The 25,083-nt window shown below is 44.9% G+C and overlaps 1 protein-coding gene across 1 annotated transcript in view; it reads right to left on the bottom strand.

The window, feature by feature from the left end:
* The window catches only part of PAK3 (p21 (RAC1) activated kinase 3), a 119,673-nt gene extending 94,838 nt beyond the window's left edge, over positions 1-24,835 (bottom strand). The window contains exon 1 of the mRNA XM_005144528.4: positions 24,699-24,835. The gene's annotated coding sequence lies outside the window, so the exon portion shown is untranslated. The remainder of the gene's footprint in view (positions 1-24,698) is intronic.
* Positions 24,836-25,083: the final 248 nt, after the last annotated feature.

Genomic DNA, 25,083 nt, shown 5'->3' with positions numbered 1-25,083 from the left:
TCTTGCTGAGTGCTTCAACAGAGATGCATGCAAACAAGCACTGTGCATGGCACACAATATAAATAACTAAAATAAAATAAAGCTATCTAGCTCTATGAGATTTTAATGGGATTTTATAATTATATTGCATTTCAATGGCATTCAGACAATTAACTCCCTCCAGTCTACTGCAAATCTTTGCCTTAAGCAGTAACCTTTTGCCAATGTCCACTCCAAACCAATGCGTAAAACAAACTCCAGGGTGACTTTTGTTTCCACTGAAGCACAGTTACTTCCATCATGAAAAACAGCCACTGCTGACCTGGTACAGGGGCTGGAGCACAAAGCAGGAGTGCTCTGTTTAGCCATAAGCCCACAGGGGGTTTCATCACACAAGATGCAGTGTCAAGAGCCTGGGATAAGTAGCTCCATTCCATCTTCTGCTCTGCAGAATGGCTGACTTAGAGGGAAGCACATTATTTCACCAGTCACTAATGCCACATCTTAAATCAGTACAAAGGGGGGTGTTCCCTTGGGAATCTCCCCACTGACACACCTGTGCCAACCTGTGTCTCTTTTAAGAGCTGGCAAGGAAGGACAGGTTGAGAGACATAAACTTATGAGTCAGGAAATCTAAATTCTCCCTGGGAACTAAACTTCTAACTAAACCAAATCCTTCCACCACAGTGCTATTTATAAGGGCTGCAAGGTTATACTGCTCATTCCCTATTTAGTTTAGCCTTTCTCTAATATTCATTATCTCATTCTCAGCTTCTTGCTGTCTGCATATCCATTGTCACCTCTCATTTAGGAGTGACTCATTCTTAACAGGATTTTGTCAGCTGTGAACAGCCAAGCTAAAGGACATGCATGGCATAGCTAGGGAAAGAGAAACTCTAGAAATGTCTGGACAGATCTATTTAGATACTCTCCACTGCAGACAGAGCGAATAGGCAGGCCAGATAACCCACCTGAGTCTGGGAATTCTACTCTCAGAATGTAGGGTCAGATTATTATTGGTGTCACGTAGACTTTGGATTGGGCAAAGGTGCAGGAGCAGTTTCCTTCACATCCTCATGGCCCACAAAGCAGCAGCTACTTCTCTCACTTTCTCCTAAGCACAAGAAGCAAACCAGCACATTTTACCATTCATCCAGCAGCAGTGTCCAAGAGCAGACGTCTGACCCATGATCCTATTCTTCCCCATGTCATAAAAACCCCCTCTCTGAGGAGCTCACCTTCTTTTGCCCCTTGTTGGAGGTGTTGGAGCTGGTTCCTGGCTGGGCAGGGGTGCCTTCTAGTGGGCCTCGTCTGAAAGCACGGCCCTGTTAGATCTCAGTTCACAGCCACCCTGATGAACTGGCCGGGCAGGTGGCTCCCAGGTCCCCAGTGAACTGGGTGGGTGGCTCCAGGTCCACCCAGGAAGTTGCTCATGGCACAGAAGGTCAGAAGAAGGTACTGGGGCTTGAGGGAAGAGCATGCAGAACAACCCTTACATCTGTGGGAAATGACAAGCCAGCCTCAGAGTCCAAGATAGCTGGTGGCCTGCCCCATTAGCTCTGTGCTTACTCACTTGGGAAAGGAAAAGCAAGCCCTATATTAAATGAGAATTTACTTTAAGGTTTAAAAGCATAGCTGAGGATGACAGAGGTGTCCAAAGCACTGCTAGCAAAATACATCCAGCTTCCTCCTCAAATGAGTCTAATAACCTGGGAAAACCCTGTCAGTGTGAATACACTGTAAGCCAGTGAGGCGCACAGTCAGTCCCTGACAAGGCTGAGTCCCACGGTGCAGACACGTGCAGCACAACCAAAGAGGATGATAAGCTACCACAACACCTTACCTCTCTGTGGCATGAGAAGTGCCCCTGCTTTGTCTGCTCCTGCTTTTGGGGTTTTGTTCAGAAGGACAAAAAGACTCCATCTCTTTCTTCATCGCCCATGCACCCTGTGCCTGCACATAGTTCAGCTATGGAGCAATGGAACAGCTTTCTGCAACCACGTCCATCACAAGGTCACATCTCCCTGAGGCTGTCATGCCAGTTCCTTGGGACTGAAAAATCAACTCTGCCTTTCAAATTCCAATCTGCAAAACAAAGTCATCCCACAAAAACCACAACCAACGAGAGATAAAGGATGGGAAAGAGCAAAGATTCACCCTGTTCTTCTTACCAGAAAAGGACAAAAGTCAGAACTGGTTTTGATCAAGGCCCTGCTGTAGCTGAAAGCAGTACATTTGAGGGATCAAAAGGCAGGCAGATAAATTGTTCTAACTTTGGCACATCCTGCTTACAAATGCACCACACAGTAAATCACCCCAAACCAAAGCAGGCGCCAGCAGAACTGGTATCACGAGAGCAACGCTGAATGCAGGCCCTGGTTTCCGTATCTGGACCAGAACAGAAGTGCACACAGATGTCCAGAGCAGTACCGACACTTGGCCTGTGCTGATGTTTCTTTCACCTTCCCCTTGCTTACATCTCCGGGTAAATGATATTCCTCACCAAAGAATATACACACATAGTTTGCTGAAACTGGAAAACTAGCAAGTTGCTGAAAGCAGATTGTAAGAGCATCACAGAGTGAGTGCTGCATCTGCAAAGATGAGCATTTCTCTGCAGGACTAATTCCAGAAGCAATTTTCACCCAGTGAACAAAGTGAGACAAACTGCTGCTAGGCCTGAGGACTTTGCTTAGTCAATCCATTTGGATGTTGCTTCCGCAGTTTTCATTGCAAGGAGAAGCTGGCAACATGAGTTCTCTTCCCCGAAATCAGCAGGATGAAACAAGAAATAGCCTCTCCTGGATCAAAACTGGACATGAGTGCAACTGTTACCATTGAGATCACACAGCAGCAAAACTGGACAGATACAGTCAATCAGATCATGGAACCAAACCTGCCTGAAAGAAAAAGAAAAGAAAGTGGGTTTTGTGGGATGCAATACAGGTTTTAGTCCTTAAGGATTTATCACAAGGTACAGCTCCACCACATTCCCAAAACAAAGTGAAACTCAGGAAAATCACTATTCCTACAGAAACAGGAAAAGCAAACAAAGAAGAGGATGGAGAACTCACTTCTCAAATAGTTCTCAAAGAGCTGTTCAGCTTGCTCCAGTCACAGCTTAGCATGTCAGGAAACCCTTGCAGGTAAGAGATGGGACAGAATCTACATCACAGCCAATTCCTTCCTCTCCCTACTTAAGGTAAATCTACTTTTCACCGCATAAGTGTACTAAACACGAACCCCTGGGCAGGGAGCTCAGCAGGGAGCCCCCATTCCCACTGGTGCTTTTCCTACTGTTATCTGCAAAGTCCTAGGAGTGTCCCAAAAGAGATGATAAATCTTTTCTCTCTGACCTATGGTATTATAAGGAAATCCTCAGCAGTCTGGGGTGTAGATCATATCATGAATGAAGACGTTGTAGGAGGAATGCTTTCAGGCTCCAACTGGTGATTGTCTCACCACAGCATTAGGAAACAAAAATTCATTTGCACTGATCTTTTACAAAGTTGAACACTGAGACCATCTCTTTGGCACCAAACAATCCAGCTGCATCTTGAACCCTTCCCACATCTCCTTGCAATAGTGAACAAACAGCCCTAAGCAGCAAGGACTTCTCTTCTAGAAACTCTTCACCCAACTTTTATACCCCTCCACCCTGTAATGATTCAGAGTCTGAACCATATTCCTTGTGATGAGCAATCCGGTCAAATTAGATTCACATTGTTTCTCCTTTGGCTCAGCTATGCTGCAATCCCCTCTTTAGCTCTGGCTAACCACTGCTCATCAGTCAGGTCCGGCGTACAGATGAAACCCAAATTGCGTGTTCCCGATGGCATCACTGGCCTGGATGTGCCACTGACCCTCAGCGGTACCAGATGCAGGAGGAGCCACCTCCTGCAGCACCCCAGGAGACAGGAACACATGAGGTGCTTCTCATTAGAGCTTACCCAAACTCACACCCTGCTCCAGTCCTCCCCCTGGAAGCAGCCAGAGTACCAAATACATGGAAAGCACATGGGGAGGCAGGAGGAGGAGGGAGGAGAAGTTACAATTTCTGTAGTGAAAATCTGTCAAAGCTCCTTTTTTTTCTACTCCTAAATGCAAAAATAGGAATGAGAAGTTTAATTTTCTTCTTTTCATTGTCACCCTTTTTATTTTCTACCTTTCCAAAACTCTCCAATTTTGGCAAAGTTACATTAGGAAGAAGGTCCTTACTGTGAGGTGCTGAGGCGCTGGCACAGGGTGCCCAGAGAAGCTGTGGCTGCCCCATCCCTGGCAGTGTTCAAGGCCAGGTTGGACACAGGGGCTTGGAGCAGCTGCTCCAGTGGAAGGGGTCCCTGCCCACAGCATGGGCTGGAACTGGAGGAGCTTTAAGGTCCCTTCCAACACAAACCAGGCTGGGATTCTATGAATTGCATCAGGAGTTCAAAAATGCTGTGGGTGGTGGGAAGGAGCCTTCAAGAAAACCCAAAGCAGAGAGAAAAAAATCAAACACAAAAGGAATGATTTGTTTCTGAAATAAAACAGAGTTTTGATTCCTTCCCACCTCTCTACCCAACAACAGCAAAGTGTTTTATTTCAAATATACATCATCTTCTACCAAAACCCTTTAGGGAGGGTAATAAAAATATAAACAGTGTTCCTGCATCTTGTGAAAATCATGGGCTAACAAACTGCAAACCTCCTCTGTCCACAGAGAACCAAGCTGTGAGATCACCCACATACAGGGAAAGCATTGCCCCCTGGACTCCAGATGAATAACCAGTATGTTCTTGCTGTGCACACACCTTATAGCAGACCCTGTACCTGAGTCAAGGTTTCCAAACAACCCAGGGAGCCGTTATGGAAGCCAAAAAGCAGCTTGAACCTTTAGATCTAACAGTCTTGATCTACACAGGAACAGTTTGATTATAAACATACTCTCTTTCCTGAAGGGAGACCACACATGCCCTAACAGTTCACCTGCAGTTAGGAAATCCCCTTTCTCCAGCTCCTGGAGTGCACGTGCCGCTTGCTTTCATCAAAGAAGTATTTAGCAGGCAGGGAAGGAGGGGCAGAGATGTTGTGAGCTACAGGAGCTCAGGCTGCTTTGGCAGCTCTGCTGCCACGAGTGAAGAGTCCACAACCCCGAGGAGTCAGCATGAGAACCTTCCTTCACACCGCTGGCCAGAGTGATGGGTTTGCAAGAGGTCAACTGGCCTGAAAACAAGGGAGATGAGGATCAAATGGGATGGAAACATACATAGATAGGAAGAAGGGAGCCACAGGATGCATGACTGACATTTTACAGTCTCCACCTCAGTCTCCTGTCCCTAAAAGCCCCAAACATGACAACAAAGCACTTACAGACCCACTCCAAAGCCACAGAGAGCAGTGGGAATCACCTTGCTGGGGTTGCTGGGTTCAGGTCCCCAAGGCAGCAGCACATGTGGGGTTCCCTGAGGTGAGGGCAGGATTGCTGTCAGATCTCCAGTCTTGTGAACTGCAACAACTTCCCCTCCAGAGGGCTGGGGGCAGAATTCCCCCACCAGAAGCCACATGATAAGGTTCTCCTGAGAACACCAGGTCTGCCTCTGTCTCAGTGAATGCCCAGGAGCACGGACTCACCTCCTGATAAAATACGAGTCTTTCTGTTGAGACAGCCCAGGAGTTTCCCAAAAGTCCCTGTGTGGCTCCGAGCAGTTACCTTTCAAAGTAATGTCTTTTTAATTTGCCCAAGGACACTTTGTGGTGCCATTAAAGTATCTCTCCAGCAAACACGCTATTACACAGCTTGGAAACTTCATTAATTCAACAACATGTACGAGATCTTTTCAGCAGCAGCTATCTGCCATGCTCTTCCTTCGGTGCCACTTCCAAGATCTGAAGTCTCTGGGCAGATGAACAGCCCCATCCTGCCCCCCTGCTACACCTTTCCTCATCACACAGAATGATTCTGTGCAAAAGGGGATCCTCTCAAAGAGCAGATGCTGCAGACCTCCCTCTCTATTTCTTTCCAAGCTTTCAAAGTAGTCAATAATAACATGAAAAATGAGCAAATTGTTAATTTACTGCACTTTCCTGATACACTAACACCAATTTCCATTTTCTCCTCCTTTGGGTTTTTCCTAACACCATTCCTACTAACAAAGGGTTAACTGAGTCATGGTTTAATCCATTCCCAATTATATTGCTGAAATGAGAAAAAACAATGGTCAATCTTGGGAGGATCAATGCTTTGCTTCCATAGACCAAATGACCCACTCAGCAGTTTGCTAATTTATAGCTGTTCTTATGAAAAAGAAGCTTTATTGGAAGTTTAATGCATTTTGTTTCCCTGGAAATGCAGGGCTTGCCTTGTCTCTCCTATACAGTGTGACAGCAGAGAGAGAACAAATCCACCTAAAGTGATGTGACAGCTCTCAGCCTTACTAATAATACTTCAAATACCAGCAGCTCCCTGATTGTATCATCAGAAGAAGTCACTGATAAGGGACACCAAGAGGCAATATCCCCTGTGGAGATTGGGTGCATCAGGTAAATTCCTTCATTGTGTTCATAAGTGCCCATGGCTTATCAGCAAGGCTGTGAGGACTGTTACCTTGTCAGGGAAAGATCTGCAGGGGCAAAAGACAACTGAGCTATCAGAGTCCAGCAAAGTAAGTCATTTATAGGAGCCTACTTCACTGCATTACACTAGTCGCACAGGAGGTTTCCCTCTCACTCCTGGAGCTGGTGGAGGGCACGTCTGTGTGGGATCTCTGTTGAGGTCAGGTCACACAGGCTGGACCCCACACTACAGACATAACCACTAAGACTGTCATATTTTGTAGCCTCCTCCACGCACCTGATAAGAGATGGGCTCAAGAAAAAGTTTAAAGTTCTAAAGGCCACATTTCTGAACTGCAACCATGCCAGAATGTTCCCTCAAGTTCAAACACGGCTGTGGTTCAGCTCAAAAAGCACAGTTCTGATTTGACACAAACCCTGTCTCCAATGGGCAAGAGCAGCTTCCTTCCAGCCCCTCTTCCATCCCCAAACCTCAGCCACACAGTAACCCTCCTTCCCTCCCTCCCTGCAGCCAGTGGTCCCCCAGCTGCCCTCCTCAGAGGAAACCTTTATTCATCTGCTGTTAACAAGCCCCCTGTCACAAACCTGTATTCCAAGGACCAGGGGGAACACTAATTAAAGGAGCAAATATGCCTTGGGTTTGAATATGCAAGAGACTCAGTGCCACAGCCTGGGTCTCAAACCAGCTGGCTTATTGTGGGGCAAACAGCTGCTTGATTTGTCAGGCTCCACTGCCCGTTCAGCCCCGCACCAGGCCACAAATACACTGAAACACAAATACACCACATGTGAGGCTCTAACTTCCCCTCCCTCAAGCAGGCACATAAGCTATCCCTTTCAATGGGGTCAGTGTTAATTAACCCACTATAAGCCCCTTTATACAGGAAAAAGAATACTTTTCACTTTCTGTGGCTACACAGCTTCATCTGCCAACTACCACTGCATTGTACAAAACCAAACCCTCTTTTACTTGCAGTGGAGGGATTTTGTATACCCTCACATTCAGGAAGATCCCCAGCAGACAGAGAAAGGCCTCCTACAACAGGAGAACACGTAGGTGGAAATAGCAGCTTACTTCACTGAAAAGGACAAGTAGAATTGAGGAATTAAAGGAGCTTATTTGGAGCACTCTGTTAGGGAGGTTTGGCTTGGCACTGATCACAGAGGGACTTTTGGGTATGGTGTATATATAATCATTGGGAAAATAAGCAGGTAGAACATACCTCATGCACACAAGATAAGGACTCTCCTTTCTTTCCTGCTATTCACACACACAACTTTCTATCGTCCTCCCTCAGAAGCCAAGTCATCTCCTTTCCCTATTAAAAGACCTGCTGGAAGCACCACTTCTTTTATAGCATCCCTTAAACATAAATTTCTCTGCTTTTATTTCTGTTATAAAATTGTAGGTTATTTTAAACGTATGGAACATTCAAGGCTTTGAGTGCTTCTGTTATTTCTGGTAATTTGAACCTGAGCTTTCAAAAAAGCCTACCTTTGCTGCAAGAAGGGTATTTACAGGGAAACTGTTATCCTTACATTAAAGCCTGGTAAAGATGCAGTGCTGCCATCCTGACCTTGAGAGAGCTACATGCGGTAAACCCCACTGGGAAGTGTACAGTGAGGTTCAGTTAGTGACCCTGGGGTAAAAGCTGAACTATCACTAACCCCCAGCACTTGACAAGACAAGAGTCAGGACTCAAAGTGAATAAACACAAACAAGCAGCAGTCGGGGTTTGGGACCAAGAAAGGTTTCTCCTCTTTAACATGCAGCTGGCTCAGGTTTCCACTTACACTTCTGTGAATGTGGAACACAGGAAATTACTTCCTTAGGGGATGCTGAGGCTCTCCCCTGAACCCTGAGCTTTAGGAAAACCTCAAAACAGCAAAATTTGCAATGAAGGAACACTGCAAGAGGGGCTTTGTCTCCACTAAGACTTCACACTGGTATTCACAAACCCTTCTTTCCAAGCAAAGGCAAAATTCCCAGTTTCCTCAGTTTTACTTCAGGGTATTCCCCAGTGAAAAATCCTTTCTGGCTTCCCTTTGCTATCATGTGTTTTTCTCCACTTCCCCCTCCCTTTAACCTAATTTGTTCCTTAGATGTAAATCTCAACTATGCCGATTTCATAACTACTTCATAATATTTTTACATTGATGTTTTACATTCTAAAAGACCAAAATATGAAGAAGCCCCTACTGTTATTTCTTGTTTCTGCCTCAGAGAAGACAATGTTGCTTAACAGAGTTCACATATTACCATCGCATATCTCAGGTACATCTGCATCTCTCCACCCCCAACTGTTTCTGTCTGACTACTGGACCTCAGGCATGATTTTAATGGGTGATTTTTATAGGTGTGACAGCTGGAGTAAAGTACTTGGCTCTTGTGAAAATCGAGTCTCTTGTCTCCAAAGCCAACCTGGGCATTCAAAAAGCATTAGTCAGACCCTAAAAAATAATGAGATTGGCTTCGAAAACAAGATGGGTTTAGGTATTATATGATTTGTCTGCCTGATGGTGTTTCTGCCTTCTGCATCTATGTAGTCAAGCTTTCCTTTATTTTCCCCTTGACAGCAAGGAGAACTAGAAGCTGTCTTCTATATGAAAACAGAATCTTCCCATAAATCACCTTATTTCAGAGCTAGGATTTTAGGAAAGATGCAATCTCATCAGAGTGGGTAATTCATACAAGTGAATGATGGTGCACATCCCCATCAGAAGCATGTTTTCTTCTGCAGGTTTATTCCAGGTAGAAAATGTGTTGGAAATGTTTTCCACCCTTGGGGATGCTGTTGGGATGAATTAGTTACCCAGTCTCTCCCAGTTACTGCAAAAGGGGCATGGCCATTCAATGATCCAGCACATCTGTGCTTGGACATCCAGATCTACACAAAATGTATTTCAGAAGAAACCTCTTACATTGTTGGGACTGTCAAACTCACTTCATGCAACCTGAGATACTGCAGGAGACTTTGTGCCATTTGGCTGTATGACAGAGACATCAGGGCTCTACTAAACCCACCAGTGCCTCCCCAGGTTCTGGATAGGATGATCAAATAGCCTGGAGTCTGGAGGCCTTGATCCAAACATTTCCAAAGCTCTGGGGAAGGCTCAAGGCAGGAGTTGGCTTTGTATCTTACTCATTTTGTGGTGAGAGATGGGGGAGCAACACATTAATTATATGTATCACATTACACCAGTGTGTCTACACCAACCTACTCCTCCGGCACTCCCATATATAGCAGGACAACCTAGCCCTGAGCTGATAGAAGCCTACCAGACACAAGAGAGGCTGATAAGTGCACTGCACACTATGGATGGGCTTTTGAGATCCCCCTTGAATTAAAAATGCAAATGATCCTATACAGAGTGAGAACTTTTAACATACATTTAAACATTTCACCCTTGCCACATTCTCTGAATTCTGCTGTTGAGTTCTTCTCTGGGACAAGAAGGATGGTAAGATGGTGCACCTATGAGTGGAAATAATCACATGAAAGTGTGGTGTGATGGAAGGGTGCTCCCTCTCGGATCTCAAGCTGGCAGGAAGGTCACACTTCCATCTCCTCCCTTGTGATTCACAAGTGACATCTCCCATGTACTGAAGCAAGCCTTGTCCTTGCACTCCTGCTGCTCAGCAGCAGCCTGACTAAACTGTAAGCTTCAGTGCTGCTGGAGCAACTTGGAGTACGAGATGGCTGAGACACCCAAGTTACCAGGTTAAAGCTTTCAAGAGCCATCATGGCTGCTTCCAAGATCTTCTTCCAAAGTATAAGCCCTTTTCTTAGAAGCAGAGCAGCAACATACCACTGTCACAGTGACACAAGAGGTCCATCGGCCAGGGATCAGGACTTGGTAGCTCATTCTTGATGCTTCATTTCCTACACTGTCACCAGAATCAGTTTTGGCTGGAGATGGTGCAGCTAAGGACTAATCATGTACACGCTGGGGTTAATGGAAGTTAATTTTCCTACCAGTTTTACCTGTGCTGGATAACTCCAGGACATTCAGATATCAGTGCAATCAGGGATGGAATTATACTAAGGTGGAGAAAGTGCGATGTACAACTACTGCGAAAGAAAAGTGAATGCAGGGACAAAGATCAACACAATCCATCCTGCTTAAGAGAATTTGAGAGATGTACCTTTATATAACACAGTTTTGGGTGAGATATGCATACTCACTGCCTCCCTTTTCTCCCTGCAAACTCCCCATGCTGCTCTAATAAGGGTCCCTGGTAAAATAAACTAAACATGCACAGTTTTTCAAAGAAGGCATCAATGCCCTAAAATAAATAATCTGTTAAACCCCAGCACATTGCAGCACTTGCTGGGCCTTAGGCAGGAGGAAAACAAGACAAACTGCTGCTGTGAAACATGAAGTGAGACAGGAATGAGAAAACATTCCTTTCTCCTGAGGAAGCCTATGCAGAGCTGCACGCATTTTGATCTACCAGTTTAAACTGGGCCTTGCAAATCAGTTGCCTGGTACACATACAGAGCTGAGGAAGAGTTCTTGCTGAGCCCATGCAGAATGGGCCTATAAGCAGAAATGTCCCAGCAGCATCAGAAGAACAGAACCAGCAGGAAGAAAAAAGTGGTCTTGCTCTTCCCTTTGCTGTTACTGTTACATTCAGCTTCCTTCCTTGGCTGTATTCTGTTAGAACTCTTTCTACTTAGAAAACAACCACGACTGTGCACAAATGCAAGGATGTATATGATGTCACAAGGTGGTTTTTAGCATGTTAATCTGCAGGCAGAAAGTGAATATCCACAAGAATTCTGGGAAAGGAGAAGCTCATGATGGGGGAGAACACACTGTCACTTGTTACCCAGCCAGCAGTCACCCCAACATAGCCAGCTATGGTCAGCTTCAGTAACTATTAGAAGCAAGCACTTCTGCTCAGCCTGCTCCTGATTTCACAAGGTAGAGGGGAGGTACTAAGCTGTTCTAATGAATAGCTCCCAGGGCTCATCCACCATATCTCACTGCACAGTATGTCTGAAAATGGTGCAAGAACAAGTTCAAACTTCCTAGTGTCAGTCCCTGGTGAACAATGAGGCTTTGATTCCCAGCTGCGTTATCGCACCAACAGCAGCAAAGGTCACCATGCTTAGGGAGAAGGAGAGAAGGTCCATTTTCCTGAATATTTGTATAACACTGGTATCTCAGTGTCTTAAAATACCTACCTAGAACCAAGCACTGTCTCAGTTTAGATCAAGTCAGAGACACAAAGACAGTCAAGACCAAAGCTGAGACACTGTCTGCATCCAGTGTCTCTGAGAGGCATCCTTGTTCTCTGGCCTCCCCAGCTGTCCTTCCCATAACAAGGAGAACAGAAGAAATCCAGTAGCTGCTGACAAGGGAACAAATGAAATATGCTACAGCACTAAGTTAACTTAATTTAGCTTGAAGGAAACAATATTAGCCTTTCAAAAGCAAGTAATTACACTATTCCTAACTAAAACTGTCACTCCACAGAGTCTTGCACAGAAGAACCAGGACTTGCCCACTGCAGTCCTGCCATCTCTGAGTATCTCTCTTCACAATTTCTTTCTAACTTCTCTGGACACAAACTTTCCCTTGATGCTGTTTGTGTAGATGTGTCAGTGTGGCCTTCTTGAAGATGGACACTGCCAGGCTGTGAAGCTTGTCTGGACCCTGCATCCCTCCTTGAGTTTCTGGGTCTTCTGCAGAAATGTTATTTCACAGCTTTTTAAAGGACCTCAATAGATTTTGACAGATACCCTCATGCCTCATGCAAGCACCAGAATACTAACAGGGCCAGTTTTCCTATCCAGCCAACAACGAAAACACAAGGTCACTAACATATGCAGGCACAACTCCTAATTTCTAACAGCAGTGGTCTCTTCTGCTGTTTCTGATTTCCCTCACTCATCAGAACCTAGTTCTGACTGTCAGCTGTCTTCCAGTGGAGTGGCACATGTCATTCCAAGGAAAGAAACTAAAAACCTATTTCAAAAGTGTTCAATCAACCTTGTAAGTGCAGAATATGGCAAGAGAAGAACAAATCAGGAAGAGCAGAACTTAACCTATGAATAGTTTACTATTTCACACCATGCACTGCTTCCTGTGTACAGGCATAAGCAAGGTGCAGGCAGAGCAGCTGGTTTTGGTCAGGCACTGAAGAAGATATGCAATCCCACATGATAAGAAGCATTTATTGAAGTTCTCTCTGCTGTGTATTCATATAAACGCCCCCTGCAAACACTCTTAAGCCCCAGCTGTGTGTGAGCTGGAGCTGGTGCATACAGGATCTGATAAGAAGACAACTAGTTTGCTTCATGGCACTGTCTGAGGTTTCAGTATTTCAGTGCCTTCTGCAGTGAGACAAAAACAAGCCCATCCCAGTAGCACTGAGGTTCAAGATCCCTCATGTCACATCAGAGACTAGTATTTGAATCTGTCATAGCTCAGCTTAGCTCAGTACAATAATCACTGGGTTTGCATGTCCTGATAGGAAAGACTCCCATTTAAATGTGGATGATGCTTCAGAATGGTTCTGTTGCATGAACATGGACCATTGTCAATCACTGAGAAATATAAGAGTAATGAGCAATCTGTAGCATGTCTTGTGCACTCAGATCTCAGTTCAAGTTTATCACCTCAGCTGAGAGCAGCCAAAGGGGACATTCTCATCAGCTTCCCCCTCATTATCTCACCCCTTTCTTGAGGGTGACTGAAGAAAACAAGGACTCTTTTCCATGTGCCAAATGCCGGCATGTAAGTAATCTCAGAAAGTAAGACATAGATCCAAGGGTAAATATTACCTAGAATGATTTCTAGAACAATCCTTCATGTCCCACTGTTTGACTTATCCTCCAGATACAACTATTTTCTCCTCTATGCATATCTCAGGGATGTCCTTCTAGTTTTTACAGCAAGGAGACCAAAGCAAAACCTACTGGGTTGATATTTTTGGAAATACAGATTTATCTGGAACTTTAAGGAGCACATACCACACACTGTTACAATATTACTCTCTTCTCTAAAATATATATGTTCTATCACATCCACCTCTGCTGAATGTCACTTGACTATGGCACAACTTACATGAATGTGGAGACCAAAGAGAAGCCTTCTCCTCATCGTATTCATTTCATGGAGAGGTCCAGTGTTTTATTTCTAATGCTTCCAGAATAACCACCTCTGTCTGTTCACTCTTGTTGTACTCTCAAGCACTTGAGAGAAAGATGGGAAAGAACAATAAGCATTGTGCAAAAATCCCCTTCCACAGTGTAATTACCTCTCATTTCCCTGCTCCTGGAGTGCTTGTCTCCTGCACCCATAACTGAAAGAACCAACAGAAAGCTCTGGAGGCAAGGGAGGGAACAACAGGAGCTCCTCAAAGTTGTTCTCCCTGTTGGCTGTATGTTGTCTGCTTTGGTAACCAGAGATGATTGGTTCTTTGGCTAATTATTTCCATCACAGAGGTCGCTGTAAATAAATTCTGCGCACACATCATGCTGAAATGGAGAGACCAGGACAGGCAGACTCACAAACACCAAATTACACTCACTGGATCATCAACAGCCTTGGACGACCTGTTCCTCTCCCATTCAGCCAGAAAATGCTGTTCCAACAGGACACCATAAAAAGGCTGACATCAGCTGAGACCACTGCCTGTCACACTGCTTCGCCTCACTGTTTCCCCACTCTCCTAACATCTTCAGGTCCCTTATACTCCCTCTGTGAGCAGTCTGGGGCTGAATCTGGCACAACCTTAATACTCCTAGTGTTGATTCAGGGCTGGGGACCTAAGGCACAGTATCAGTCATGCTTCACTTCAGTCAGGGAAGTGCAAAGTGTAAAATGGAAGCCAAGATGCTATTTTCTACAGCAGCTGGAGCCTGTGTGTCAGCTCAGGAGCTGCCCCACACCTCAACAAGGATGAAGAAGGACACAAGCAGTTTCTGGGTTCTGTGTGCTCTGCCTCTTCCAAGAGCACAGCCCTGCACACAGCAGGTCAGACAGCCTCAGTTGCTGGCTACCAGTTGAACTATGCTGACTTGTATCTCACAGGCACTTGGTAATGAGCAATCTAAATACTCAGATGATTGAGCAGAAGGAGGAATCGCTTTCCAATTAGAGCCATGGACACTGAAAGGACTATATAGCTAATAAGCACAAACAGAATCATCATTACAGGAGACTTTATTAAGATACTTACAACTGAGATTGGAGCCATTTGTTCTGCCAATATGCTTAGGCAAAACTGATGCCTGATGTCTTTTAAATCTCAACTGGCTTAACTAGACTAGCTGAGGATACTTGATACCCCATCCCTTTAGCCCCTCAAAAACAATTACATTGTATGTCCTACTTATTAATTTTGATTTCTATCAAGACACTCCTCTGTTTCTCTAGGGGGCACTTTCAAAAGTTAAAAGGCAGAGCCAACCAATAAATCCATCCTGTATAGAATGAAATGACCTTCCAAGGAAGTAAAACCCATATCCCTGAAAGGCCAGAGGCCTTTGTTGGATTTGCTGAAGGTAACTACAGCTTGAAAGACAGCATATTTGCCTGAGAGGTTGGAAAACGTGGTAGCTCTCATGTTTGAGGGTATTATTGAAAGTGACAGTTATCTCTGTATGTGTACAATTGGAACTTCTGATTTCATAGACTCTAACAAATGCACCGCTGCTGTTCTGGATGGCCTAGCATTAATAAAGCAAACCAATTTTGAATGCCCAAGGCCGGGACCTCAGGGACAGCAGATGGTGCCCAGGATACCCATTCTCACATTAGCATAAGAATAGTATGGAGTGGGTCACAGATTGCCTTTGAGCAAGCTTTCAGTTGTCCACACAATCCCTGCCTCTGACCAAATGAGACAACAGCATTGTTTTGGGTTTCTAATTTAGGTAATCTGTGCTTCCTTACATAAAATGTATTTCACAGGCAACTCAAGCAATAAAGAAATCCATCTCCCTTGTAACAACTTGCTCTCCATAAGCACCTTATTCACACTTTGGATGCACAACAGAAGGAAATGAACAGTCCCTGTCCATATGCATTAAAACACTTCTGGACAAATGACTTTACAATTCTTCATATTAAGATTTCTTTTTTTCCTACCTTTGAATGCAATCAATTGCAGCTGTAATTGCTTGCGAGCACAAAGGCATAGCCACTGATGTCCAACTTGACTCTCTCATTGAGAACCAGAACAAATTCCAGTTAGGAAACAGGAAGCTCTTTAAAACCAGCATGAAACCCACATGCTTATCTGGATCCAGAAATAAGACTGTCCTGATGTCAAAAGAGGCAAAACTTCATCCCATTCCTAATTTCAGCCTCAGAGTTAAGCAAAAGGCAGCCAAGGCCTGGACTCTCCAGGGAGAAGTTCAAGTCAAGACTTATTATAAGGTGTTTTACAGAATGTGTGTTTGGTATCTTCCCATTAATAATGAACAGAGCTCTATGTGTTTAGATGTCTGTCTTCTTGGCTGAGTTAATTCACATTTCTGAATTAATTAATTAATAATTAATTTGTGGTTTCTGAAAATAGGCCTTTGCAGTCCTTTTGTAGTTCACACTCTGTGCCCCTTAGACAGGGATGCTAAGCCGAGTTTCTTTCCTGGCTGCTTATTAACCATCAAGAGAATGTCTCAACTCCATTCAGCACAGACATGAGTCAAGTCAAACCTGGACAAACCTACAAGAAGCAGGCATCTTATCAGAAAACAGGAAGCATGGTAATTGAGACATTGCCTAGTACCTCCCAAGATCTCTTCAAGAAGGGCACACAAGAGCAGACAGAGCTCATTCTGGTTTTTTGTCCAACCAAGAAACAGGAAGAAAAAAAGGGGATGTTATTTCCACTCCCAAACCCAAGGGATTGAAGAAGAGCTAAACCAATGCACACAGATGCTGTGTGCTCAGGTACCTCTTCCTTATTACTACACTTATTCTAGAATATTGCAGAATATGGCTTCATCTGCTTGGATCCCCCTCGAGATCCCTGTGATGGGAACTTCTGATGTGAAGACTGGTATCTTTAATACCAGAGCTGCAGGGTTTGAAAGAGATGGTTAACTTCATTCCAAGGCAAAGTGCGAACCTCTAGGGATGACAGTACCATGTTTCACTAGAATGGATCTCATGGGGCTGAACAAGCCCTCCCTTTCCTAAGCTGTTCTCTGAAACAAGCCTGACAAAGAGCTAGCAAAGGCAACTCCCTCCACACCACAGGCACACCCCAGATTCCAGACATGGGTGATAATGAGGCAGCTGAGAGCTACAGATTTACACACAACACAAACTGGCACATGGAACAGAAGAAAAGCTTTCGTTGATGTTGCTGTTCTTTTCTCTCATGTAACACAGTTTTCATTCCCTAAAGCCAATGTGCTAATTGCCAACTGAAAATAAGTAATCTCATCATCTTACTTGAATAAATACCAATAATTCTTGGGCTTGACTGGAAAATTCAAGAAGCCGTATCTGGACAGTGAAGGCAAATAACTATTTCTGTCTCTTGCTCAACACATTTCCTTCTAAAGGAACTGCTTGGAAAAGATGAGTTCTCTAGAAACATTCTGGACTTGGGGAAAGCTTTTGAATAAACTGGAAGATGGTCTGGGTCACACCATCACTGGACTTCACTGAATTATGAGTGTCCTTTCTTGGACGAGGAGTTCAGAGGAAGGCTGAGGATTCTGTGACTGACAGTTGGAACATGAAAACCCACTAGGGATGGGGACTGGAAGCTGGTTCCATTTGTAATCTCAAGCACAGCTGCTTAGGGCTTATTTTTCAGACTTGTTGAGCTTCAAGAATTTCAATTTTCACTCAACTTCCTTCTAATCAGATATTTCTGGAGATGGAAGTTCTGAAAGTAATGGCAAAGGAGACTCTGCAACCTTGCCACTGGAATAGAGCCCGCTGAAAAGACCCACTGCTTGATACTGTGGTATTAACAGAGAGAAATCAATAGTTTAACAGAGAGAAGATGTAAGCGCTTCTTGATACTACCTTTGGCAAAAGAACTTGCCACCATGGCACGTATCTCTTTGTAAGTGGTTCCAGAAGGCGAGCAGATGCCAAGAGCTGGTGACTTGCTGCAGAAGTGTCATCCCCTCCTGCCAGTGCTAAGACTTCTCACACTCATCACAGGGTGAGAATGAGAGAAGGGAAGAAGACAAACACTACAGTATAACACTATGTAAAGATATTACACTGCATTTGTGCTGGGTATTTATAGCCATAGAGTTGGGATGATATCCATAAAATTCTTATTTTTAAATGGTCTCTAGTATCTGATTTACTCTTCTCAGACTCTGTTAAGAGCCAAGCTGGGGTGGTCTACAGGAAAAAATACTCTGCAGCTAAAGCACTGCAGGCAAGTGCTGAATGTTCTGTGAAAACATAAACAGTTCATTGCCTGCGAATCTCCCTCAGATATCTCATCTTTCACTCCTCAGTTCCCAAGATACTAGAATTTCCTCAGTTCTGTGGTTACCTGCAGTTTTCTCATGGAAACAAGCACCAAAGACATCATGAAGAAAACAAACAACAGGCAAAAATCCCCTAAAAACAGCCCTTCAGCTTATTATTCCCTTGTTCTTCCTGTGCAGGCTCAGAGCCAAAGATGCTCCAACCACAGCTGAGGAGATCAGTGGTAAACGTTGTTAGCTGTTAGCAGAGGAAAAACGTTATAAACAGTTCTTAAAGGTACAATTTTGCCCCTGATCAAAATTCCAGATGGGCAAAAGTAAGTGACCTCTTTCTCTCCTCCCTTCAGTAATGAATAGTTACTGAGCAATAACCCAAAAATGAGAGTGGACAGATTCTTTGACCCTATGGGAAAACCTTAGCACTCAGGTGTCAGGCTGCTTGCCCAGTTTGTTACAGGGGTGTCATGATTTGTGGGTGCAGAAATGAAACCCCACATTGCAATGGAACCTCATGTCATCTGCCACAGGGATGTGACCCCCTTGCGGTGCACAACCGGCTGGGAAGTAGCTCTCCTGAAGTGCCTCTGAATGTGAGAGAGGAGAATGTTCCATTCCAGTCACTGTAACTATTAGGGAGCTGCAGAGAAATAGCAGTTAAAGACCTGCCATGCCCAAATGTACTGCACTTATGGAGCTTTTGTATTATTTGCCTCTAGCTGCTTTTGCAGTGAGGGAGGGTGAGAACGTGGTGTCTTTTTCACAGAGATCTCAAAGAGACAAATACAAATGATTTCCTATCTGGAGCAGGCAAAGTGCAAGGAGGTTAATTGAACAACCCAACCTCTTACAGCGAGTCAATGGGAGAGTCAGGGGCAGAATCCAAATCAGTTGATACAGTCCTGTGATAGAATCATAGAATCATAGAATAGTTAGGGTTGGATCTCAGTACTAACTGTGTATCTTCCTGTACTTAAATCCTCTTTCTCAAAGAAGCCTGTCCTGCCAATGTGTATCCCAAAGAGTGACCAGGCTGGTTTGTGAGCCTGGGCTGCAGCAGCTTGGGCCATGTGCAGAGGAGGTTGTTTCAGTAACAACCTTGCCAGGTCTTCTCCCAGAGGTCAGCGATCTCATTGCTGGGTTGGGTTTTGGGCTCTTCCTGACTTTTAATTTAACTTGAAGGACTTGATTCATTGTTTCTCAGCAATAAACTGTTTTCCTTGAAAGGGATAATCAAACTTTGATGAGGCCCTTGTGCAATGGAAAGATTGATGAGATACATTAAAGGTGTGGAGCAAAACTGAGGACAAGGGCAAAAACTCCTATTGAGTTCAATGGAATTAGGGTTGGGTTCCCTAAATGTATCTATTCCCACTGTTCTATCTCATATTTTAATGTGTTTGTGTGATGACCTCAGTGCCCTGGTAAAGGGAAGGGATAATCTTTCCCATGCTTTGCTCAGCTTCAATTTGTTTGCCAGTATCACCATGAAGGAAACATGTTTCTCTGGCTCACTACAGCAAATGAAGAGGGCAGATTAAAGCAATTATAAACTTCTGAAAAACATATTAACTGTGTGCTGGACTCTGATGGCAAAAAACCCCAAGCTATAATGTGGGGAAATGGACTAGCCAGCAAGTTCCTCTGGTGTAGTCTTTACATTGTCCCCTGGGCCACCCAGGACAAGCTCTATCAGACTACAGCAGCAGAGAGGGTGACCTCCAGACCTACTTTAATACTGCACTTCCTACGCTTCCACTAAAACAAGAAGTTCACACCAACTCCCAGGCAGTAGGTCAGTTTTTCCAGCTGATCCTCTGTCTTATTATGGAAGATACACTGCTTGATTGTTGCTCTCTGCTAACCTCTGCATAAATCACCCACTAAGGGCTAGAACAGGAATTATTACTGAGAATTCAATCAGTGTTTAACTGATTATTAATACACCATCAGGGGTAGGTCAAAGTGCATTAACCTGCATGAGCCTATTGGGAGAGATTTCATTAACAAACTCTGTACAACCTGACAACAACATTATAGGACAGGAGCAGATCCAGGAGTTGGGAGGGATGGGGAAAATGAAGTCTAAATGTCTCAGCCTCAGCACCCAAAAGCAGTGTATTTAGCCTGGGACATTATCCATTACTTGGCATACACAGGAGGTTTTATCTACTACATGGTTTCATCCCTACTCTGCTTTAACTGACACATGTTCCAAAGCTCTTGAGGTGCTAGTGATGTGCGAGGCCAGAGCAGGTGATCCACACCTTTACCTTTACCTTCCCTTTCCCACAGAAACACACCACTTCTGCAGTGTTTGATGGTCACAGTCAAAAGCTGCCTTACATAAAATGCTGCCAGTTGATAGCATCCAAGGTTTGAAGTTAGGGAAACTGCTGACACACTGGTCTGTGACTTAGCTTGGGGCACACTTGGACAGTGCAAGAACAGGGAAGGAAATGTCTTACACTGTGTGAATACTGCAGGATGGATCCATTCCAAAATCAAATTAATCTCTTAGGGGAAAAACATGCCAACAAATGGGTTTCAAGCACTTGAAACTCCATGAGGCTCACAGAAAACCCCAGGTGGAAGGAGACAGGTAATTCAGAACTTAATCCAGTCCTGTAACACAGTCCACAGCCTGTCACATAATGCTGGATTTGGAGGCAGAATGTAGGAGGCAGTGGCAGGTTCATTGAAAGGCTGTAACTGTGCCAATCTTAACTTCACATCAGAGCAAACCATATGAAGATCTTAGTGTACTACATATGCTCTGGCACTACTACTACCACTGCCTCCAAAGCCCTGTCTCAACAAGGGCTAGTCAAGAGAAAAAAAGAAATCAGAATATAGAAAAAGCTGTAAAGCTGCCTGCAACCAGCAGCATCTATAAAAAGGCCCCTTTCATATCTCTTCTAGCCTCACTGTTTATCTATGCATATATATACCTGTATCTAACAAGAAGGTATAGAAAAGATGGAGCCAGACTCTTCCAAAAAGTGTACAGTGAAAGGTAACAGACCCAAAGTGAAACATAGGGAATTCTGATTAGATATTGGTGTTTTCATGTCAAGCACTAGGATAGCATCAGAAAGGCTGTAGGGTCTCCAGTTTTGGAGATACTGTTAATTTCATTGAACAAAGTCCTGAGTAGCCTGCTATAAATTGTCCTGCTTTGAGCAGCAGGTTGGACTAGAAAACCTCCACAGGTCACTGCCATCCTGAATCATTCTGTGATTTTCCCTGGGTATATTTGGGACCATACCATAGAGCCTTAGTAAATATTAATACATGTTTATAGTACTTGAGTTGACCCTTGGCACTGATCAAGAATGGAGGCAGGCTGACAGTGCTCACATAAGATGAATTATAGCACTACCCACAAAACACTCACAACAGCCAGCATCCACACTGCAGAGCTTTACACTCAGAAACCTCCTCCACTACACTCCCCAAACACTTCACCCACCATGGACTCAACGTGTCCAGCAAGATACTACACATACCCTGTTGTGCTCCACAGAGCAGGACCCTGTGACAATGGACAACTGGTTCTACAGTGAAACCTTCCCAAATGTGATGACCTGGAAGGAAGACTACTGGGGAGAAAAATCAGAATCAAAAATCCTATAGGATCTCAAAATAGAATGAGCTTGTTCTATTGGAAGGGCTAAGGCTTCAACTAGGACAATTTTAAAACACTCGAGAGCACTGTGAGACTGGGAGTACTTACGCATACTGCAATATCTATGATCTGATGATTTAAAGTGATATCTATTGATGCCTAAAGGTATTCTGGGGCCCATACTTTCTTCACCAGGGAATATGAAAACTGGAGGTGTGTCAGTGTGTGTGTCCACTCCAAAACCTCTCTGAAATAACCTTTAGGAATGGCAATCAGCCAGAGATGCAGTTTGAAGCCAGCTAAGATAGCAATAAATATTTATGGCAGCTAAGGATTTGGGATTTAATGCCATTGTGCTAATGCAGATAAATATTCAGATTTCCTTGGCTTCTGTAGACTAAACCCAGTTTAAAAGGGAAATCCATACAATACTATTCCAGTAACATTGCCACTGCTGGTAGGTATTTGGGGGAATCACTGATGTCTCATGGCAGGTTGGGGTCTCCCTGTTCCATACTGTTCAAAGCTATGCTGCACCTACAGGACTGTATTTGGTTAGCAGGTAAAGCACCCCTCACTTACTTTGCCATCTTTGCAGTTAACAGGATAATCAAAGGTGAGATTTTGCTACTGTTACTAGACCCACGGTGCAGCCTCCTCTGTGTTGAGACATATGTTTATGTGGTATAAACCCCATGCTCACAGTTGAGTGTAACCGAGTCTGAAGTGATGACTGCCCTCACAAGGTTCAGTTTACACAAAAGATTTATGGTTAGTTGAGTTAGACTTCACCATGTTATCACTCCTGCTAACCATGTTGCAGCAGCAGATCTACATCACCACCTAACCAGATTAAAGCAGGGCTTTCCACTCCAGCCAACCAGGAAGCGATAGCTTACATCCTGTCTCCACCACAAATTCTAGTCACATCACAGGCAGAAGGGACCTCAGAAGAAATTATTCAAAGGGAAACAGGATGAAAGAAGATTCTTTCCCTTTCTCTGCACATTCACAGGCAAAAGGACCACTGTTCTCTATAGCCCATTATTAAAACTCTTTGCAACTAACCACACCACTAGACCCTCACACACCAGCTGGATGCCAGCCGAGTCTCTAACTGTGGGACCAATGAGAAGTCATCTCACCCTCTTGGACGTGAGTCAGGAGCCTAATTCAAATGAACTTTTAAATTGTCTTCAATATACTGCAGACTTCATGAAGGAAATGACCAAGATGACAGATGGAATCCTTGGGTTTTTCTCTTTTCACAAACCAGCTCAGTCTGCATTATCCCACTGCTCCTTATTTCTTCTGTGTCATACTTTCATTTCTCCAAGATACCTATGTAGACTGAGCAACTTGCACTTTCTCTTCTCCCTTGTGATGGTAATTTCTGTAAACTGTTAGAGAATGGGGGCAAGTAGCTCCTAAACAACTCCAGCTATCATGCTTGTGGCTGGCCAAAAAAGGCAAGAGGAAAGGAATAGGAATGGGAAGAGGATGTGCAGTTATAGGCCTTTTTCTACAGCCTTTCAGTGGCCTTAAGCAAATCACTTGCCTTAGACACTGCTACACATCTAAGTACTATTAAATTGAGCAGGGCCCTGGCAAGGCTTCCAAAGTACCAGGCTCAGCTACCAGTATGCAGGTTTGAGGCATAAAAGCACTCTTGAGTTCAGGGTGTTCAGCCCTCTCAGACACCAAACATAAATTCAAAAAGGTGAATGGAAATAAATATAAACAGAATCAGCACATTTATGATCCCTAGTTAGGAAGGAATAGCCCTAACAGCCTCTCTGCCTTTTAAAACATACCAGAGATCACAGCAGTCAATGCATTTATTCTCTCAGTTAAGATAAAACTTATCCCAAGCTGAGTTTCTGTTTGATCCTGACAAATCACACTCAAATAAGAATTACTTGAAGACACACACACCACAAGTTTTACCTTTGGGAAGAAAACGACGTACAAGTGGGGGTACAATAGTGTGTTAGAGCAGTTACTTCTTTAAACCAAGCCTTGAAGATGGTGTGTGTTCCAGCAGCCAGTGAGACACCCTTAAGCTGGAATCCCTTTCAGTACTTTGCTTCTTGTAAGTTTTTACATGATCTCAGTGTGCCCAAGGTTTGCAAGGCGACAAAACCTAAATGCTGCACTGAAGTGACAGTAGCAATGGCAAAGAGGAGCCTTGCACCTGAGCCAAGGGGAAGGGGTTCATTGAACCTGCTGTCTTACTTCAGAAGTTCAGTGCTCATCTCCATTTCACCGCTGCCAGTCTCTCAAACTGCTCAGCCAGCATGATGGTGTTCCCTCAAACTAGGGCATCAGATCTGCCCAGGAAGGGTTAGGCAGATGGGTTACGTCACATGGGACATGTCGCTGGCAACAGGAGCAGGTTTAGGCTGTGACTGGCTTCAGAGGGAGCCCATTCCAATTATTCTCCTCCTGGGAGTCTGGAAGTGACTCATGCAAAGTCAGTCAAGACCAACCTGCTGAGCCTTCAGATTAAAAATAACGACATGGCAAAAGTTGGGGAATGTTTAATCCATGAAAAGTGACTGATCTCAAGCTATTGGAAGGGGGAATCACTTAAGGTACATCTGGCCTGGCAATGAACTCAGCCTGGCTCAGAGGGAAGCAACCTGGCTCTGCAGGGCCTCCCCACAGGGAGCCCACAGACAGCTTGGCCTTGCACCCTCCCTGCCTACACCCTGAACCTTCCCATCAGTGATGCCAGCAGTGACACCCCAGTGCTCCCACCGCGGCCAGGCACAGGCAGCACCACAGACACATGCAGGAGCATTTTCCATACAGCCAATACTCCCTGAAGCCTCACACCACCTAGATCCCCCGGAGGACAGGAAGAGAGGGCTTGAGGTGTTTTGGAGGCACAACATTTGGAAACTGTCGCGGGGAACAGGGGAATTGACAAGTAGCTCAAGGGCTCTCCCCAGTCCCTCCCAGCCTGCGGCCCCATAGGGACCCCCTGGCTGGGCTTTGTTGCTGCCGCTGGCTGGCTGGAGGCTGGTGAAGCAGGTTGCAAGGCGCCTGCCTCTCCCTTTCCACCCAGGTCAGAGCCATGCCGGGCACACAAGGTAAAAAAGCAAAGGACAGACCTTCTCCCGGGCCTCTTCCGCGCTGGGGAGGGTGCGCTCGTCCTCCCGGCCGCGGCCGCGCTGCCGGCGGAATGCTGCCGGCCCGGTCGTGGTCCTCACCAGCTCCACATTGCTTTGCCTGCCGGGAGACTCCTTTATTTCTTTTCTCCCCCTCCTCTCTCCACCCTCTCTTTTCGGGGGAGGGGGCACAAAAACAAGGGCTGCTGATGGGGAACCTTTCTATTATTATTATTCTAATATATTCTGGGGGCTTGTGGTTCCTGCAACCAGGCGGAAGTGAAACCCGTTCTCGCCCCCCTCCTCCTTCCGCGATGCTCTGGGGTTGGAGGCAGCCTGGGGCCGGCGGCAGCTCCGTGGGCCCCACAGCCCGGCAGCGTCCGAGCCC

The sequence above is a fragment of the Melopsittacus undulatus genome, chromosome 6 (genome assembly GCF_012275295.1).
Source record: "Melopsittacus undulatus isolate bMelUnd1 chromosome 6, bMelUnd1.mat.Z, whole genome shotgun sequence".
Classification (NCBI taxonomy): domain Eukaryota; kingdom Metazoa; phylum Chordata; class Aves; order Psittaciformes; family Psittaculidae; genus Melopsittacus; species Melopsittacus undulatus.
This window is presented reverse-complemented; position numbering and strand designations above follow the sequence as displayed.